The sequence below is a fragment of the Petaurus breviceps genome, unplaced genomic scaffold, assembly GCF_028583685.1.
Source record: "Petaurus breviceps papuanus isolate PSGF00001 unplaced genomic scaffold, PetGlider_PUasm1.0 225, whole genome shotgun sequence".
Taxonomy (NCBI): domain Eukaryota; kingdom Metazoa; phylum Chordata; class Mammalia; order Diprotodontia; family Petauridae; genus Petaurus; species Petaurus breviceps.
Window position 1 is genome coordinate 22,652,810 of NW_027185889.1, and position 19,692 is coordinate 22,672,501.

General features: G+C 39.1%; 1 protein-coding gene across 8 annotated transcripts in view; it reads left to right on the plus strand.

Moving 5' to 3' along the window:
- Window positions 1–19,692, plus strand: part of MYBPC1 (myosin binding protein C1) — a 179,129-nt gene that overhangs the window by 78,686 nt on the left and 80,751 nt on the right. The window lies entirely within an intron of this gene.

A 19,692-nucleotide genomic window follows, 5' to 3' on the forward strand; every position in this document is an offset into this window, starting at 1 on the left:
AGGCTCACTGCTCTCCCTAGCTCCTTCACAAACACAGTTTAATGGGTTCAAGCTTCAAGTGGATCCAGGTACTGAAAATGTTTTCTTATTTAAAGGATTTTCAAAACAGCCTGACCAATGAGAGGAATGCTGAGATAGATAGCCCAACCTAGAAGAAAGTCACCTGGGCAAATGTTGCTTTAAGAGACCTGGAGTGTAATTATAACTATAATTATAATTATATGTCTGTATGTATATGTACACACACATACATGTGTACACACATATGTGTACACATACATAGAGAGATGCAATGTACAAAATTCAAATAATACAATTCCCTTCAAATTCGTTTCAGTTCAACAAGCATTTATTAATTGTGCCATTTAATGGTATATTAATAGCACAATGTACTATGTGCCAGGCTCTGTGCTAGGTTCTGGGGATACAAAAAGACAAAAACTAGACGTATCCCACTCTCAGAAAGGTTACATTCTACTGGAAGAGATACAGTGTATATCCTAATAAGTAAATACAAGTTGTATACAAAAGAAACACAAAGTAATGGGGAAGGATAGATAGTAAGGACTATGGGAATTGACTGAGGTGTGGGAGTGGGAGGCGAATCCAGTAAGGCTTCCTGTAGGAGGTAACAGAGTGATCCTTGAAAGGAAGCAAGGGTTCTGAGAAGCAGAGCTAAGAAGAGTGGGCATTCCACACATAGAAGCTGAGTGTCGTGTACAGACAGAGCAAGTACAACAGCTTTGGTTGAAAGATAGAGTTTAGGTGTGTGTGTGTGTGTGTGTGTGTGTGTGTGTGTGTGTGTGCACGCATTAGAATCATCCAGGGAAGATTGACTAGAGCCATATCCAAAGGCACAATGGTTCTTTCCCTCAGGGAGTTGTCTTTCAACTGGCTTTGTCTTTTGGAAAATCGTGGGTTCAGCCAAGGAAGTAAATCGTTTATGTCTTCATTTGAGCCTTGATCTGTTTCATTTGAATTTGATTTTTCATAGTTCACTTACCAAGATTAATCACTGAAGTCATTTACCAGTGCTTTTATGAATACTTAGAATAATTTGTTTATTCGTTAGGGATGATTTCTACCTACACTCCTCTTTAATCTGTGAAGTCCATTTTAAGAAAACCAAAACACCCATCCCACCCAGGAATATGAGGCACTGTCTTCTTTGGTACATTCAACCTTTATTGTGTTGAATTGTGAGAATTAAAATCTCTTTAATTTAAAAAAAAAGCTAAAATTTATGCAGTTCTTTATTATTTACAAAGTACTATGAGGAAGCTGTTATTATTCCCATTTAGTAGATGACAAAACTGAGGCATAAAGGGGTTAATTCAGTCACCCAGGAAATGTCAGAGTAAGGCATTAACTCAACACTCCTGCTCTTAAGGCCATTGCTCTCACTACCATATCACACTACCTAGCTCTACCATTCTGATTATGAAAAAACTGAAAATCAAAACTTCATCTCCTCCTTGAATCTAGAAAGTGACTTACCTGACTCTGCTTTCTCTTTTACTCAATTTTCAGTACATTCTAATAATAGACAATGCCCCTCAAGACACTGACTGCACTCTGTATCGGGGATGAAGACTATAAAATTTATGGGATGGAATAGTGGTTGAGAAACCTTCAGTGTGTTGCTTTGGGAATGGGGCAAATATGTAAGAACCATTTAGTAGATCCACAGTCTCTGATTGAATGGAAATTTTAAAAGTGAGTTTCATACCAAAAAATAATAAAAAGTGATCAGAAGTTCTGGCCCATTTGATTTTCTGCATGCATAAAAATAACCTTGCAAGCCCTGAGACTTGTATGTCTGCATCAACAGCTCTTCAATTATTGGGGGACCATAAAGGCAATATCTGAAATGACTGCATTTTCTAGTTGCATCTGAGTTTGTGATGCTCGGATAAATATAAGTTTAGTTTGAAATGAATAGAGGACTCAGAATATAAGGATATTTTCCACCCTTGCTTTGGAAAGAATAGAATGAAACAAGGAGTTCAAATGGCAACTAAGAGAGAAAATGGTAAGAAAGTACCTAGCTTTCCTAAATACATTTAAAATCGCAAAGGCTGTCCTGAACAGACAGTATCCCAGTGTGAAAAGACTTAGGGGTATGATTGCTGGGCTACTGCCATTGAGCTTTGGAAAAGCACTGCCATTCTGAGAGGTGCCATATGTAGGCAAATACCTTGGCATTCATAAAAGGAGGGAATCTTGAAATTAAAAGCCAATGAACTTGACTTTGAATCCTGGCAAAATTCTAGAACTTATTACTAAAAGCTTTGGTTTTTGAGCATTAAAGGAAGGAGTGGCTACTCATGAACAGGTCATTCCATACTAACCTCATTTCCTTTTTTGAAAAGGCAACTAGACCAAATGATCAGTGAAATTCCATGAACATAATATAGCTAGACTTCAACAAAGCATTCTACAAAATATCTTGTTCTATGTGGACTAGGTAGAGCTAGAGGATAGAAGAGTTAGGTGGATTTTGGTACTGGTTGCATGATTGGACTCAATGAGTCATCATCAGTATGGGTGGGGGAGATCTTTAATGGAGGTCCCTAGGGATCTTGGCCCTGGGCTAGTCATCATTTGTTATCAATGATTCTGTTGAAGGCTTAACTTAGATGGTGTGCTTATCAAATTTACAGATGACACTAAGCTGGAAGGGAGAATTAACATGTTGGATGACAGTCAGGATCTGAAAAGATCTCAACAGGTTAGAATTAGAGGCCAAATCAGATAAGGTGAAATTTAATGGGGTTAAAGGTAATACTCTATTCTGGAATTTAGAAATATTGACTATACACTTGCAGGACTGGCTTGACAAAAGTTCTTGTGAAAAAAATTTAAAAAAATTATGAGGGTCTTAGTGGACTGAAAACTTAACGTGAGACAACCACGTGATGTGACCAAAAAAAGCTGTTGCACTCAAGTTCCATTAAGATCAATCAATCAGCAAACATTTATTAAGTGGAAGGCACTGTACATCTAAACAATGAGAATATGAAGAAAGGCCAAAACAACAACAATAAAACTAGTCCTTTGCCTCAAGGAGCTCACATTTTAATGAGGGGGACACATGCAAATAGCTGTGTATACACAATATTTAGACAAGGTATATGGGGGTAATCTAAGAAAGAAGCACAATGTCTAGAATTTGAACCATATTTGAACTACTGTGAATATTATGTTTTAAGAAAGATGCTGACAAACTGGAACTTGTCCAGAGATGGAAATACAAGGTTAGGAGAGGCCTAGAGACCATGCCATGTGAGGATTAGCTGAAGAAACTCTGGCTGTTTAATATGAAGAAGAGACTCAATGGATGCATGAGATGATAATTGTCTTGAAATGTTTCAATGGGTGTCACATAGAAAAAGAATTAGTTTTGTCCCCTGGAGGAAGAACTGAAACCATGGATGGAAACTGCAGAGGCAGATTTTAACTCATTGCAAGAAAAGCTTCCCTAATGGATAGCACTGTTCCAAAGTGGGCCATGAACGTTTCCCCGTTACTAGAAGTCTTCAAAAAGAGGCAGAAGGTCCACTTGTTAGGAATGTAACAGAGAAGATTTTTTGTTAACTTAGATGGACACTGAGGCCCTTTCTTTCCCCTACTTGGAGGCTCTGAGCTCCGAATAATCTGCAATGGTTTTATAGATAAGTTACTCAGCCCAGTTTCAACAATGTTATGTTATATAAATATGTATACATATGTATATACATGCATGTATATGTGTAGTCTACATAGTATAGACTATCTGGCATATATATGTATATGTGTGCATGTGTATACATATATATGTGTGCATATATACATATATATAGGAATACTTGCATTTCATTTTACTGAGGCAAGAAGATAGTGGTAGCCATGGCAAGGGTTGTTTAGTCATTGTAAATGGAAAGTGGTTTCCTGTTTCTTAATTCTATCTTTCTCTTTGTATCTTAGATTCGTTAGTGGGTTCAGAAATTGTTTCTGCTGCTATTTTATTTTCTTTACGCCTGAAAATTTATAGGGTCACATCCTATGCCACAGTAGGGCAAAGCATTGAGGAAAGAAACTCCCTTTGGCTTATACTTTAGTTAAATACTATTATTTAGTTAAAAACTATTTCTACTTTCTATTAGACATTAAGCTAAGGATTTTTAAGTCTCTGTCCACTCTTTCCCCTAGAATTGCTTTCTAAACAGCTAATATTTTTTAATATAGGGATCCATAAACATTTTTGTCGGAAAAACAGGATTTTCCTGCTTTAAAAAGCCCATTGACCAAAGAAAACAGAAAAGCTAATTATTCATTCAATTTCTTCTCATTTTGAAATGTATTCTGGAAAGGCAGGGTCTGGCTCAACTACTATTGTTATTGCCCCCTTCTAACTCTCTGAGACGATTAACTCCCTTCTCTGCCGAGGGCATGAGCTAAAATGTCTCCATGTTCCCCATATAATTAAGCTCAGCCATAAATATGGCTCCCTGTTTCATGGTTTGGATTCAATGTGTAGATGAGTCAGGTGGACCCCCCTCCTTTATAGTGAGCTTGTGGGAGGACACAGAAGAGAGTTGAATAGGATGGGCACGTTTGGATGAATAACGATCTGCCTTTTGGGGGGGGGGAATGTAACATCTTTGAGATCACAGGTCCATTGGCATCTTAGAATCTACATTGGATCAGTTCTCTAGAGAGATTTCTACCACCAGCACTCCATTTTCCATTCTATTGCAAAACTGTATACTTATTACCAGGGTGTCCCTAGCCAGGTCAATGAATCTCCCTGGGTCTTAAGTTTCCTCATCTGAAAAATGAAGAGATTGGACTAAATGGCCTCTGAGGCCCCTTCTTCCTCTAGACCTCTGATCTTATGACTAGTCAGTGATTTTCAGCTGTTAAATGGATAACAGTCTGTTCTTTTGTCCTGGGTACAGTTAGTGACAGGGTGTTCCCCTTTTCTAGAGTCTCAGAATTAGAAGGGAACTTAAAGGTCATGCACAGACTAGAGCCTCTCCTACAACATCTGGCCAGTTGCTTTAAGACCCCTAAGGAGGGAGCCCCCACACCACTTTTTGGAGCAGCCTGTTCCACGTCTAGAGATTTTTAATTGTTAAGAAGCTTTACCTTATAAATCAAGTTTCAATTTGCCCTTTTGCAACTTCAGGTCCTTGCTTCTGGTTCTGCCCTCTGGGGTCAAGTAGAACAAATCTAATCCCTCTTCCATGTGACAGCCTTTTGGATATTTTCACACGAGTTCATTGGTTCTGAGCAGGTGAATATATATTTTCTTTCTCATCAAAGCTGATCATAGAGGTAAGAGCACAGAACTTTTTTAAAGACACTAGAAATTATCTAGTCCAAGGGTTCTTAGCCTTTTGGTGTGTATTATCCCTCTTTGACCACCTGATGAAGCCTAAGGACCCCTTCTCAGAAAAATGCTTATAAATGTATGAAATAAAATATATAGAATTACATCAGAAACCAGTTTTGTGGAAATACTGTTATCAAACTGTTTTTCACTTCCAAGTTCATGGAACTCTTAAACTGAGGGATCTGTAGATCCCAGGTTAAGAAACCCTGATCTAGGAGTGGCTAGGCAGTGCAATGAATAGAGAGCATCAGCCCTGGAGTCAGGAGGACCTGAGTTCAAATCCAGCCTCAGACACCTAACACAAAAACTAGCCATGTGATCTTAAACAAGTCACTTAACCCCAATTGCCCTAACTTCCCCCCTCCAAAAAGAAAAAAAAAACCAACCCTGATCTACATAAAAAGGGAAAAGGACCTACAGATGCAAAAAAATATTTACAACAGCCCTATTCCTGGTGGCAAAATATTGAAAACTGAGGGGATGCCCATCAATTGGGGAATGGCTGAACAAGCTGTGGTATATGAATGTAATGGAATTCTATTGTGCAATAAGGAATGATGAACAGGCAGATTTCAGAAAAACCTGGAAACACTTGTACAAACTGATGCAAAATGAAATGAGCAAAACCAGGAAAATATTATACACAGTATCAGCAGCATCATGTGATAATCAGCTATGCATGATTCAGCTCTTCTCAGCAATACAATGATCCAAGGCAAGTAGAAAGAACTCACAAAGGAAAATGCTATCCACATCCAGGTAAAGAACTGATAGACTCAGAATGCAGAACCAAACACATTTTTTTAAACATACTTTATTCTTTCTCATGGTTTTATTTCCTTTTGATCTGTTTGTATTTCTATAACTGTGACAAATATGGAAACATGTTTTACATGATAGCACATGTATAAACTATATCAGACTGTCTACCATTTTCAGAAGAGGGAAGAGGGAAGGGAGAAAAATTTGGACTTTGAAATTTTGTAAAAATGAATGCTAAAAAATTTTCTTAGTATGTAATTGGGGGAAAATGTTACATACGTTTAAAAAAAAAAGAAACCGTGATGTAATCTAACTCCCTCATTTTACAAAGGGGAAAACTGGGTTACAGCCAGGAGAAACAATTTGCCCAAAGTCCCTCAAAAGCTTAGCAGGACAAGGAGTTCATCTAGGGTCCTCAGATTGCAAATCCAGCACTGCTTCCACTATACCCTACTCCTCTTTAAATGAATATAATATACTTGAATATATAGATTTTATCTTTATTCCAGGAATGGCTGAAAATATCTTGAAGTAATTAGTCATAGTATCATATAGTCAGTCTCCCCTATTCTGTTCTTAGTGGGCACAAGAGAGACTGGGATTTCCTGGGTTAAGCAAATGAGCAACATTATATATAAACATATGTGGATGGGCAATTGATTGACAGCCACTGTGTTCCCTGCTGGCGAATTTTCTTTTTATGGTCACACCTGGCATCAGGCATCTCCTTCCTCTATTTTTAAAAAGGAACCTAATGAGAGGCCCAAAGAAGGCTTGGGACAAGAGCTACATGGAATCTCCCATGCCTCCACCCTCCACCTTGTTCCATCCCCCTGCCCAGCAACGTCCTTATGGAATGATGTGAAATGAATATTACTTGGAGAATGGTCAAGAGCTCATCTTCTAATCTGGGGTGTTTTTTCTCAAATATTGGGCCAAAGCCAAGAGGCTGAGCTACCAATGAACTAGCTAATGTCTACGGGCCTGGATCCAATGTAGGTTAAAAGAGAGAATAAATTGAACCTTGGTAAACTTGCCCATAACCAGCTTCTGTAGAGTATAAGCTCCTCAAGGGTAGGGACTATTGAATTTCTGTCTCTACCGACTGCCAAGCATAAGGAGGCATTTCAGAAATGTTGAATTGAAAGCTCTCTTCCTTGGACTGAGGCTTAATAATGGGTTTTTAAATTCTGGACTCTATACTTATCAGCGTAACCTTGGGCTCACTTCTCGGTTCCTTCTGAATTTCTTCATTTGTTGTTCTTGGTAACCTCCAAGATCTATTCCTATACTGTGGAATCATCTGCTCCTATGGGGAAACAAAGGCAGCATCAAGTAGAAGAAGCTACAAAATTGAGGATGGTCTATTTCACAAAGGTCTAGTGTTTTCTTCTGTTTAATATTCTATTGATCTGGTACCCAGGGCATTTTTTGTCTCACATCAGGGAGGAGAAGGAATAAATATCAAAGACATTTTTTTTATACATAAACTGATTCATTTACTGTGATCCAGTGGAAGGTTTTAATTTCACAATCTAACTTTTGTGGGGGAAAAAAGTACTTTGTTTGGTCTAAAGTACCCTGTTCCAGTGTTTCAAAGCTCTGTCACCAAAACTCTTCTGGAAAAACACCTATAGCTCTAAATTATTAGAATGTGTAGGATTGTAAAATGCATGAAGCTTGAACTTAAATTTTTACATTTTATTATTTGAGCCTTGCTGTAACACTGTGAAGTAGGAAGAACAGATACTATTATTCCCCTTCTATAGATCAGAGAACTGAGGCTCCAGGAGGTTACAGGATTTGCCCATGGTCATGCAGCCAGCAAATGTTAGAGACGGCATTTGAACCTAGGTCTTCCTCACAATAAGTCCAACACCTTATGCACTGTGCTGTGCTTTATCTCTCTAGGAGAGATGGAGCAAGGCTCATGGTTGCTTTTGTAAACAAGAATAAGAATAATATCAGGTTTGCAAGTGCTTCTCTATCTCATTTATTAGTGATTAATATGTTCATATTTAATTATATAATGTCAGACTTTTAGTGATCATGTGAGTCAATGCCCTTGTTTTACAAATGAGGAAACTGAGGCCAAGAATGAGGCAGCGAGCGATATAGGTGGGGCTTGGAGAAGAGTTCTGGGCTTCTGCCTTTAGCCTTCTTCCCATGATTCTGGAAGGCACTTTCCAAAAGTCTTACGTGATGTGTCTTTCCCTTTAAACAACTAATTATGAAACCCTTGAGTTCCGAGAGCAAGAAGTGGGCTCCCCTGGAAAGGAGCCAAGCCCTTTATAGAGTGGCAGAAACAAGACCATGTACAGTCATCCTGGGTTAGAGCTGCCACCCGTGCACGTCAGTTAGGATCCCATGGCACATGCCACACAGCAATGCCATTGGTGGCATACCTGGGCCTTTTTACAGTAGGTGACCATATGGAAAAAAACAGCCACAAATAGATCCAGCCTTTCAAAAGTATTTAGTGCTGCAGGGTGAGGGAGAGTCTATCCTGGGGAAGTGGAAAAGATGACGCACAGGCAGGCAAGCCAACCGAGCTTGCTGCTTCACACAAAGACAATGCAATATGGGTGGCTCCTGGGACAGCTTGGAGCCCTCTGCATTTTGGTGGTCGTTCAGTCATTTTTCGATCATACCTGACTCTCTGTGACCCCATTTGGGGTTTTCTTGACGGAAATCCTGGAGTAGTTTGCCTTTTCCTTCTCCAGCTCATTTTACAGATGAGGAAACTGAGGCAAACAGGGCCAACTGACTTTTCCAGGTTCACACAGCTAGTGTCTGTGTCACTTTAATACTTCTAAAGTAATCTTTGAAGATTTGTCTTCTCACAATCTTAAGATGAAGAAGGCCTGAGGTGACAGAAAGAAAACATATATGTACTTTTGCTCCTTGAAGGTTGAAATGTTTTGGTTTTTGTCTCTATATCCCTAGTTCTTAGACATAACGGCTGCTTAATAATTATTTGTTGACTAAAGGACCATAGATTTAGAGCAGTAAGGGACTTTTGAAATCATAAAGTGCAACCTTCCTATTTATAAAATTAATTTTTTTAACAGATGAGTGTTGCAATAGTTCTATTTATTCAAAATCCAGAGGGTAATTCCATGAGAATTTTTTTTTTTTTGCTGCCAGGTAAATGTTTAAAGCTGACCTTTATATTGTTTCTCTCCCATCAACTCTGCAACAAAACATGTCAAAGAATGAAACTCATATCCATCTAAGTAGCAGTTTTTTGTTTTGGGTTTTTTTTTATTACTTTGATGATCTGTAATCTCATAGTAGGTGCATAGTAAATGTTTATTGGTTGACTGATGGATTAGTATGTTCCCTCCAATGGCTCCTCAAATACGTTTCACCTGCTTGCTTAAGACTTAAGGAGAATTTATATTGTGATACAGAATGCAACCAGCACTCTAAAACAAGGTTCTATTTGCTAAGGAAATAGAGCAAATAGGTTGATTAGCTACATTATAAGCTTTTCATCCCCAGCAAAAGAAGCCATGTAAAGCAAGGCATCTCTCATCATCGAGCCAGAACTTGTGCTCTAATCTCTGTCAGACTCTTGATAAGACAAAGACGGCATGTGTCAACAGTAAGAAGACACTTAAATGGTGTGGCTTGGGAGCACGCATTTAGCCAGAATGAGGGTCATCACTGGAAGACATAGTGTTCCCAAAGGGTAACGCAGAATGCAAAACTCGCCCACTGAACTTTAGAAGGCATAGCTTGCCTTCTTGACAGCTGAAGAGTTGAAGCTGCTGTATTAAGAGAGACCGTCTGTCAGCAAATTGTACTGGACACTTGCTGTGTGCCTAGAGTTATTCTAGGTGTTCTTTGGAGTTCAGTAGAAGGAGTCTGTGCTAAAGGAGTTTATGAACTAAAAGGGTCATGGAACCCAAACTACCATAAAGCACAAATTTAAATGCAATTATATCTAAGTAGCAAGGACTCAGGGAAATGAGTACAAGAGGGCATCACTACTGACATTCGTCTCCTCTCCTCCTCCTTCATCTTCTCCTCTACCTTCCTCTCTCTTTTCTTCTCCTCTCCTCCTAATTGCCTTCTCCTCATTTCTCCCCTCCCCTCTTTTTTCTTCTCCCCTCTCTCCTTTATTCTTTAATTAGCTTTTAAAATTATTTTCCAAACTGTATTTAACATTACTTAGTCGTAGGAAAGCAGGGAAAGTGTGAGGGGGAAGATAGAAAGAAGTGAGGGAGGCGAGAAGGGACAAAGTCGGTGGTAGCTTGAGCCAAGCATATGCCAGCCCACTTGGCATACTCTCTACCCACCTATTGATACAGCTCGGCCACTGCTTTGGTTTAGTTGAATTGAATTGGTCAAATGAAGGGGAGTGGGTAAAGCTTGCACTGGAGGGCTGGTAGCCCCTTGCTGGAATTTGGACATGAGTCAGAATGCAGTGAAATCTGCTAGCACTTAGTTTAAGGAAAAATGGGTAGGGATATGCATGAGCAAAGGTGTGAAGGCATGAATGTGCCGGGCTGTGCAGTCAGACTATGAGTCAAAGAGGACTTTCTGCCTCTAACACTTCTTCCTTTTTGTAGAGTGTAAGCTCCATGAGGTCAAGGGCTGGTTTTGCATTTGTTTTGTTTTTATATGCTTTATCACAGAGAGATAGCCTGGTGTAAGGAGATAGAACTGGCCTGGGAACTAAGACCACTGGATGGTCTTGGACAAGTTATTAATCTCTAAGTAAAAACTTTTTAGGCAAATCTCTCAGACTATAAATGGAAATTGCTGACTGGCATTGACAGAGAAAGCTCTAGACTAAGAGTGTCCTACCCTCAGTGAATTCACAGTTCCTTCTAGTCCCTGTCTTCTAGCATAGTACTGTGCACAGTAGGTGTTTAATAAATTCTTGTTTATTGTAAAGGGAAAAAAGAATAACAACAACCAAAAACCTCAACCCTGAACATGCATCATTATTGTGATTAAGTTGGCCCCAAAGAAGAGTTAAGAAAATACACTTTCCCTCCCTTGCTGAGGCAGTCAGAATGTCGCACATATTGTCAGACATAGTTGATGTGCTTTGATTGATTTTGCCGAACTTTTGTGTATTTTTTTTTTTGCCATTCTTTTTAAAACCTTTGTTACAAAGAATGGTTAGACCTGATGGTTAGCTGAGAGGAGAGGGTTATGTTAGAAAATGAAAACTATCGAACACAAATGAAATCAATAAAATAAGATAAACATTTACAAAAGAAAAAGCAACAAAAAAGGCTTGTTCAATTGAAATGAAATTTTAGAGTTAGAAGGGACTTCTGAGGTCCTTTGTTTGGTTCCCTCCTCAGGGAACAAATCCCTTTTAAAATAGCTTTAGCATGCAGTCATCCAGCCTCAACTGTCCTGGGTTTCTAATTCCTGATTCCAAACCTCTTCATATTCCCATACCTGGAAGGCCATTTCCTATTAGAAACACAAGTAGCCTCTCTTCAAATATTTGAAATCCTATCTCTTCCATGGAGCCTTTGCTAAGTGGGAGTAAGTTACTAAAGACATTTTCCCATTATTCCAGAGCTGACAATAAACATACCAACTTCATGTACCACTGGACTTACTGTGAATATTTAGCAGCACCGCTTCTCTGGAGAAAAGTGGTCCTCTCCCTCCCCCTTCCACCCACGGGTGCCACCACCTGCTCCTGAACACAGGATGGATTCCCCCTCATGTTATATATTCAGGATGGAATTGATTCAGCTTGAAAAACAAAACAATGACATCACTGGGGAAAAAAAACCCGCAGAAGTAGCATTTGAACCTTGACTCCCAGATCTGATTCTGCACACTATTCCATACTTCTCTTTGTATTAATTTTTATTTTAGTTACATAGATACAAATATCCATAATAGCTAGTATTTACATAGTACTTTAAGGTTTGTGATTCACTTTGCAAATATTTTTTGATATCTTGACAAATATCTTGACAACGATTCTGTGAGGTATGTACTATTATCATCCCCATTTTACAGAAAAAGAAACTAAGGCAGAAAGGATAAATGACTTGCTTAAGGTCACACAGCCCCTAAGTATCTGTGGCCAGATTTAAACTTGGGTCTTCCTGACTTCAGGCTCAGCACTCTTATCTACTGCACCACCTACCTAGGTTAATGAGCCCCAAGGGGGCAAAACTGAGCTGTCATTGTTATTATAACCATGAACTTACAAATGGATCCTTTTTATGGAGGGACAATCAATCAACAAATATTTTTTAAGTGTCCACCATGTTGCCAGCCACTGAGGAGGCAAAGACCCTCAATGAAAATCCCTATTCTTAAGGAGGATGGATGACAAATTCAGTATTTCACATATGAGTTTCAGATTTCAATGGGACATCCAAGTGTCTTTTAGGTTTAGAGATTTCCATTTGAGATTAATCTGCATATACTAAGTATAGAATTGAGGTCTTGTTACTGGATGATCATCCTTGGAAAGTGATCGCAGTCAGGGGCATAGCCAGGTGTTAGGACTGGGTCTGGTGTGATGCTACCCCTAACAGGATGGAATGGAGAAGAAGAATAAGCAAAAAAAGATAGAGAGGGGCCCATGGACAATACAGTATCACAAGAAGGGGATACTCAGTGTCATCAAATACCATTAAAAAAAAAGTGAAGATAGTAGACAAATTACTGGAGGGAGTGATGAAAAAATGGGACAGGGCAGACATAAATCTGAAACATTTAACCATGAAAAAGAGAGAAATCAGACTGTAGCTGGAAAGAAAAGATCTCCATACGTTTCTAAAAATCTTCTTACTGTTGAGAACAGAGATGCTATTATTCATAAATTTCATTGTTAGCGTTTCATTAAAATGAACATAAATAGCACTGTTCTGATTGGTATAAACTGAAAGACAATGTGCTATAAAGGACAGAGGTGACCTGGGAGTTGGGAAGGTCTGAGGACAAGGCACACCTTTGATATCTGTTAGCTGTGGGATGGGACACCAGCAAAGTTACTTAACCTCTCAGCGTCCCATTCTCAATGTGTAGACACAGGGTTCTTAGTAGGGAGCTCCCTGCATGGTTGGGATGTAATCTCAAGTCCACAACAACATGTGTAACAAAGTGAGTTAGATGCTGGGGTGATAGAAAGATAAACTAGTTCAACAGGTTGGTTTTCAGCTACCCTAAGTAGTCTAGTCATTTAAATCATGAGAAGCTGTTAAAAGTAGTTAGATGGGGGTGTCTAGGTGGCGCAGTGAATAGAGTAGCAGCCCTGGAATCAGAAGGACCTGATTTGAAATCCATCTTCAGACACTTAACACTTACTAGCCATGTGACCTTGGGCAAGTCACTTAACTCTAATTGCCCTACCTCCCCCCGGGGGGAAAAATAGTTAGATGCATCAGATTAGCAGTAGAGCATAAGCACCTTGAGGGCAGACAACTATTCCATTTTTTGTCTGTATCCCCAGGGCCTAGCATAGTTCCTTAGAACAGTAGGTGCTTAATACATATTTGTGGTTAGCTCAAAATATTGGAATAATTAGGAATAGAGAGGTACAGTGAACAGAGTACTGGACTTGGAGTCAAGACACCTGAGTTCAAATCTTGCCTCTGACACCTCCTAGCTGTATGACTACGAGCTAGTCACTTAATCTCTCTGGGCCTCCATTTCCTCATCTGTGAAATAAAGGTATTTTTCAGGCACAGATTATTTTGAGGCTCAATTGAGATAATACATATAATATGCTTTGAAAATGTTAATAAGCTATATAAATGTCAGTTACTATTTTTCCTGAATGGAATTTATAGTTTATGGTTCAGCTGTCTTTTATACTACTTTTTTTAAGGATGTGTGGTATCATACACTATTTGTTATATGTCTGTGTTGTCTGCCCAATTAGAATGTGAGCTTCTTGAGAACAGGAGCCATCTTATTTTATTATTTGCTCACACACACACATGCACATGCACACATGTGACTTTGTACATAGTAAACACTTAGTAAGAGCTTCATTCATGTGTAATAGCACACACATATGTTATGCTTTACAGTTTACTGAATGCTTTCCTCAAGACAGCCCTGTAAGCTGTGCATATGCAGCTTTATTATTTCCGTTTTACAGATGACAAAAGCAAAGATCCTTAACCTAAATAAGTTGTCCTTTTTGGAAATTCTTATTGCCATTGTGTTTGGTATTGGTTGTCTTTCTTGATCACGATGGCATTCTGCCATTGACATGCCCAGAGAGTGGCAGGTCATTATTAGATTTCCATGCCTCTGCTCAGATCTCTGAAAAGAAAATGCTTTGGCTGAGGGCTCATCTTCTGACATGGCTAAAGACATGAAAGCATTTTTGGAGATGCTATCTCAGTAACAGTTGCACTTTCTCTGTATCTGTTAATTGCACTCCTGGATACAGTCTCCTCACTGTCTGTCTTCTGCCAGGCTGGTAGGTTATATTTTTCTCTGTCTGCCTTTACAGCATCATACCCTTTCTTTGTGATCATCTTAGATGCCACATATCTACCTGAGGAACTCTTGCAAGCTCCCATCTCTTGATCTATGATCCAGGAAATAGCCTAGATTCTGCAATACTCTAAGGATCCATGAGTTTTTTGGTGTGGGTACTCCCTTCACGAAGGCAGATTGCATTTCTTAAACAACTTAGTAACTGGTCTTAAAAAATTTCTGGGGCTAGAAAATTCATCACCCCAATGTCACTCTGGTTATGGGTTTCTCTAGACCTAGAAAGATCAGTCATATTACTGTAGTCCATCTTGGAGTCAGTTTGTACCTGAAGGTCTTTAACTTGGTAGGATCTGTGAGATTTTGTGCTCTACTGGAATGATCTCTAATGCAGGCATTCTTAACAATGCAAATATCCTTGGCATACGGACTTCTCCAAGTCATGATTTTAAATGATTGAAGGAAATAGTAAATTTCATTTAAAGATTAGTAAAAATAACGATGTAGGGTTTTGAGGTTTTTTTGCATCCAAGTTCATGGACCCATGGAATCTTTCTATGATTCCCAATGAAGAGCCTGTATTTTCACTGAGTAACCTGGCTAGTCTACTATAGTGAGTCATCATAAGAATATGTTGGGGGTGGGGAGAAGCAGAACAACGTGGTACGATGAAAGGTCAGTCAGTCAATAAATGTTTATTAAGTACCTGCTGTGTTCCAGAAGATAAGTGCTGGGAAGGTGTATGCCAGTCCCTGCTCTCAAAGAGCACACAGTCTAATGGAGGAAACAACATGCCAACAAAACAATTATGTACAAGCAAGCTAAGTACAGGGTAAAAGGGAAATGATCAATCGAGGCAAGCCACTAGAATTAAGGGCTGCCCAAGATTTAGTGCCTTTGGACCCAGGTTTAAATCCCAGCTCTCTTACTGACAGCCTGTGTGATGCTGGAGGAGCCATTTAAATTTTCTGGCTCAGTTCCCTCATCTGTAAAATGAAAGGGCTGGATTAGATAAACTTTGGGGTTTTTTCCAGCTCTAAATCTATCATCCTATGAATATTAGAATCTTAAAAGAATTGTGCAAAGGATGTCGGTATGCTATAAAGTATGAAACAAACTATGCATAGCCTACATTAAGATATTAGAAACCTTCAAATAAGAATGATCTTTTAAAAAATAAATTATTGGACATTATTGGCCGACAATCCCCCAAATAGTGTTTAACTTTGTGTATTAGTTACAAGTGCTTTGCTTTTATTTTTTTCCTGTCTCAATTAGATGGGGGGGGGGCATGAAGAGGAGGACAGTGGGAGAGAAAGAAAATAAATCCTTGTTAATCAAAGAGCAATTTAATGTAAAGAGTGATCTCTATAAACAAAACAAAACAAAAAACAAAAAATATTTCACAAATGGAGAAATATCTGGTAACTGGGCAAAGTGAAGCTATATGAAGGGAGAATTAATTACTGGCTATAAATGGCCTGTTGCCCTAGCAGTGGTCATAAATGGAAAAAACATTGGGTAAGCAGCAAAGTGTGACTAACTGAGGTGAGATCAGGCTGTTAGGATCCTGCTTAGCATTCCTTTGGGTTAAACTATTGAGTGTTAGTTGGCTTGTGTAATAATCACAGGAAAGATATGGTTTCATCGGTGGGTTCCTTCTGTTTTCCACATTCCACCACCCTTTTCCCCAAGAACTACATATCTTTCTCTCCTCTCTGAAATTAGTTCAGCAGTTGGCCTGCTCATGTTTCACAGATTCACCTGTTCAATGCATCTGGAGCTATTCAACAAGTGTGAGAAAGTTCTGTTCTTGTTAGATCTTTGGAAATAACAGCATCTCCTTGGCCCAGCTCATAGAGTGGAATGTGACACAGTTACATTTCTAAGGCAAAATTTAAACCACTAAAATGGTCTATTAATTCAGAAGAGGAAAAAAACCTTCCCCAACTCCCCTTCCCGCAAATGCCCCAAATTGTCCATTGATAAACTGCCTTTAAATGGTACAAACTAGTTGGGATGGTTTCTGCTGGCATAGAACAGAGTGGTTGTGGTTAGAAAAAGTTAAGAGATTAATAAGTGTGCACAGTAAAAGGAGGAGGTTGAAAGGAGTGGTGACTCATGGCCAAGTTCTCTATCACCTTCAGAAAGTGACAGTCATATGCATAATAATGGAGTCAATAAATGGATATATCTCAAAAGAAGCTAATTAAATCACTCTGCTTCATCCAGGAAAATATATGCACTTTTTAAAAACTTCTTTTCTTCTCTCGTTGACTTCCTTCCAAGACTTCAGGATATTTGTGATCTCATCAGTCTCAGTATTCCCGCCAATGGTGCAGATTGTATTCCATTCTTACATTCTCATATGATTCTTGTCCATATCCTTCATGAATCTTACATGGAGGATCTACCCAATGGACTAGAGACCCTTCTCTTTTTAAATAGAATATGATTTACCAATACTTAGGCTGTTCATCTATTATTTCTTGTTCTAATTCAGCAGTTATTAACCTAGGGTCATTAACCCCAAGGAGTCCATGGAACCCTTCAAGGGTTCCATAAACTTGGATAGAGAAAATATTCCATCTTTATTTTCACTAAACTCTAATTGAAATTTAGCATTTCTTTAAATTATTAATTTTGAAGAAAAAAAGTTTTCTGAAAAAGTGTCCTTTGACTTCATCAGAGAGCTGTCAAAAGAGTTCATGACACAACCCCTGCTCTAACAGTATGGCTTGCCCACCTCCTTTTCAAATCATCCATGTAAATGTAACATCTTTCACATCATTTATCACATACAAATCATTACTGGTGACAATTGTACGACCATTTTCACTGACCACTGAGATATCTTTTTATTGCCTTTTGGGTCACCTGGAATTATTCTTCTGAGATCATGATTAATGTCCATATGGCATCATTGGGAGAATATTAATGTTGAAAAATATATTTTTAAGCACAAGATAGCTTGGAATCAATGGAAGTACCAAATACTTTCACAGAATGACTGGAGTTTGGGGGACCTTCAGAAACTATTACCTTTGCAACTTCTCCAATAAAAAAATCATTCAGCCTTCCCTTAGAGATATCCACTGGTTGGGAACACAATATCTCCATAAGCAGCTCATTCTGAGCCAAAATCTGCCTGTGTAACTTCTACCTGTTGCTACTAGTCCTATACTCTGGGAACAAGTAGAAAAATTCTTCTACGCAGTAGACCTTCAAATACTTTAAGGAATCTTTCATGTCTCCTTTAACTCTTCCTTTATCCAAGTTAAATAGTCTTTGAACTCTCAACTGATCTTTAAATGGTGTGGTCTCCAGTCCTTTCACCATTCTGTTTGCTGTCTTTTCAATGCTTTCTCATTTGTCAGTATCAAGCCTAAAATGTGGCAGCCAAAACTGAACACAGCATTCTAGGTGTAGTCTGATCAGAGTAGAGGTGAGGGCCTCCTGTGTTCTGGACACTATGTCTTTCAAAGCAATCTCACATGGTGGTAATCAAAGTCAATGTTTTTACTTTTCTCCATTTCTGATTAATCAGAGTTAAAATCTTGCTTAAATAGGTCAGGTTGGAACTATGTAGGAATCCTTTCTGATTCATTCAAGAATTTAATTTGCACCTCATAAAGAGATCAACTGTTGTGACCATATTGTTTTAGAATTTAGAACTAGTTTAGAATACCTCATTGCTGTTCTCTTTTTTGTTATGAGCTCCTGTACTTCCAAGGACCACTCCTTTTAATTTCATTTAACCTTCTTTTGTCCTATCTATTGGTATTTTGCTGGCTTGATGGAAGCTCAGTTTAGTGGCAAGCTAGACCCAGAGACTGAGTTCCTTGTTTTCCTGGCAGACATTCACTCCAAAGCAGAAACTCCCTCCTGCTATCAATCATCTCCAGCCAAGGAACCCAGGGTCTCTGAACCTCTTGAAATCACAAGATTGCTTCCAAAGTCAGACATGTCCATCTCAAGGTCACTATTTATTCACCTATACTTGGGAAAGAAATAAAACAGAAGTGTCAGCAAAGGGCCCAAGTGCCAGGGCTTTAGGTGCCATGTGTTCATGGTTTGACATTTCCCCTAGGGTGGAGACCAGCCCTATACCAACCCCTCCAGGAAAAGTCTTGAAGACTCCTCCAGGGTCCAGCACAGGGAAGAAAAGAGGAAGCCATTCATTCTAGTGGCTTCGATCTTATGTCTGGTCACCATTTCTAAAGAAATCTCTCATATAGACAGGGAGGTGGCATTCAAATGTGTGTCCCAATCCATTCATCTCAAAGGAGTCTATCCTTGGCCTCAACAGTGGTGCATTACTCCCTCCACCTGCAGAAGTGTGGTCTTAATGAGCATTTCTTATAGAAAATGAATCTTTTCACCAAAGCAATCAATTACTGAGTCTATGATAACAGTAGCTAACACTGAAATAAATCTGTTTTAAAGAGCTTCACAATAACTCTATGAGAGAAGTATTTCGTATATTTTTATTCTCATTTCACCAATGATGAAACTGAAGCACAGATCACTGTAACAGCCTTCCTGTAGTCCCATGAAGGCATCCATAGTGGCAATCAGACTTAGGATTCTCCTGACTCCAAGTCTACTAATCTTTCTATTATGTCACATTGACTTTCAGTTCACCATGATAATGTATACCTTAGACATATTGATTGGTCTGTTTTTAGTGGGTGCTTCAGGAATAATGCCAGGTGATACTGAGCTGCCTCTGTCTCCTACTGAAGAGGATCATCATAAAATGATGAGGTCTAGGGTTAGGGGTGCTTGAGACCCCAAAATACCAACACACCAGGTCCTGCCAAATGAATTCGACTCACTCCTTCTCTCAGCCAAAGAAAAGCAAAGTTTATTAAAAGTTCGCCATATTGGGTAGACTCTTAAGGAGCCTCAGTATCTGTGATGCTTGCATCGGACAAGCAGGCTAGAATCATCTGACACAGAGCAAGTCTGTGCTAGAAAATTCGATGGCACTCTCACACCACATGGTATGGGAAGAATCTAGAGGTGGTCTAGAGGAGGAGGTTGGGGAGGGTCTTCAGAAGGAGTCAGATGAAGTCAGACTCCAGTAATGAGTTTGGGGAGGGTCT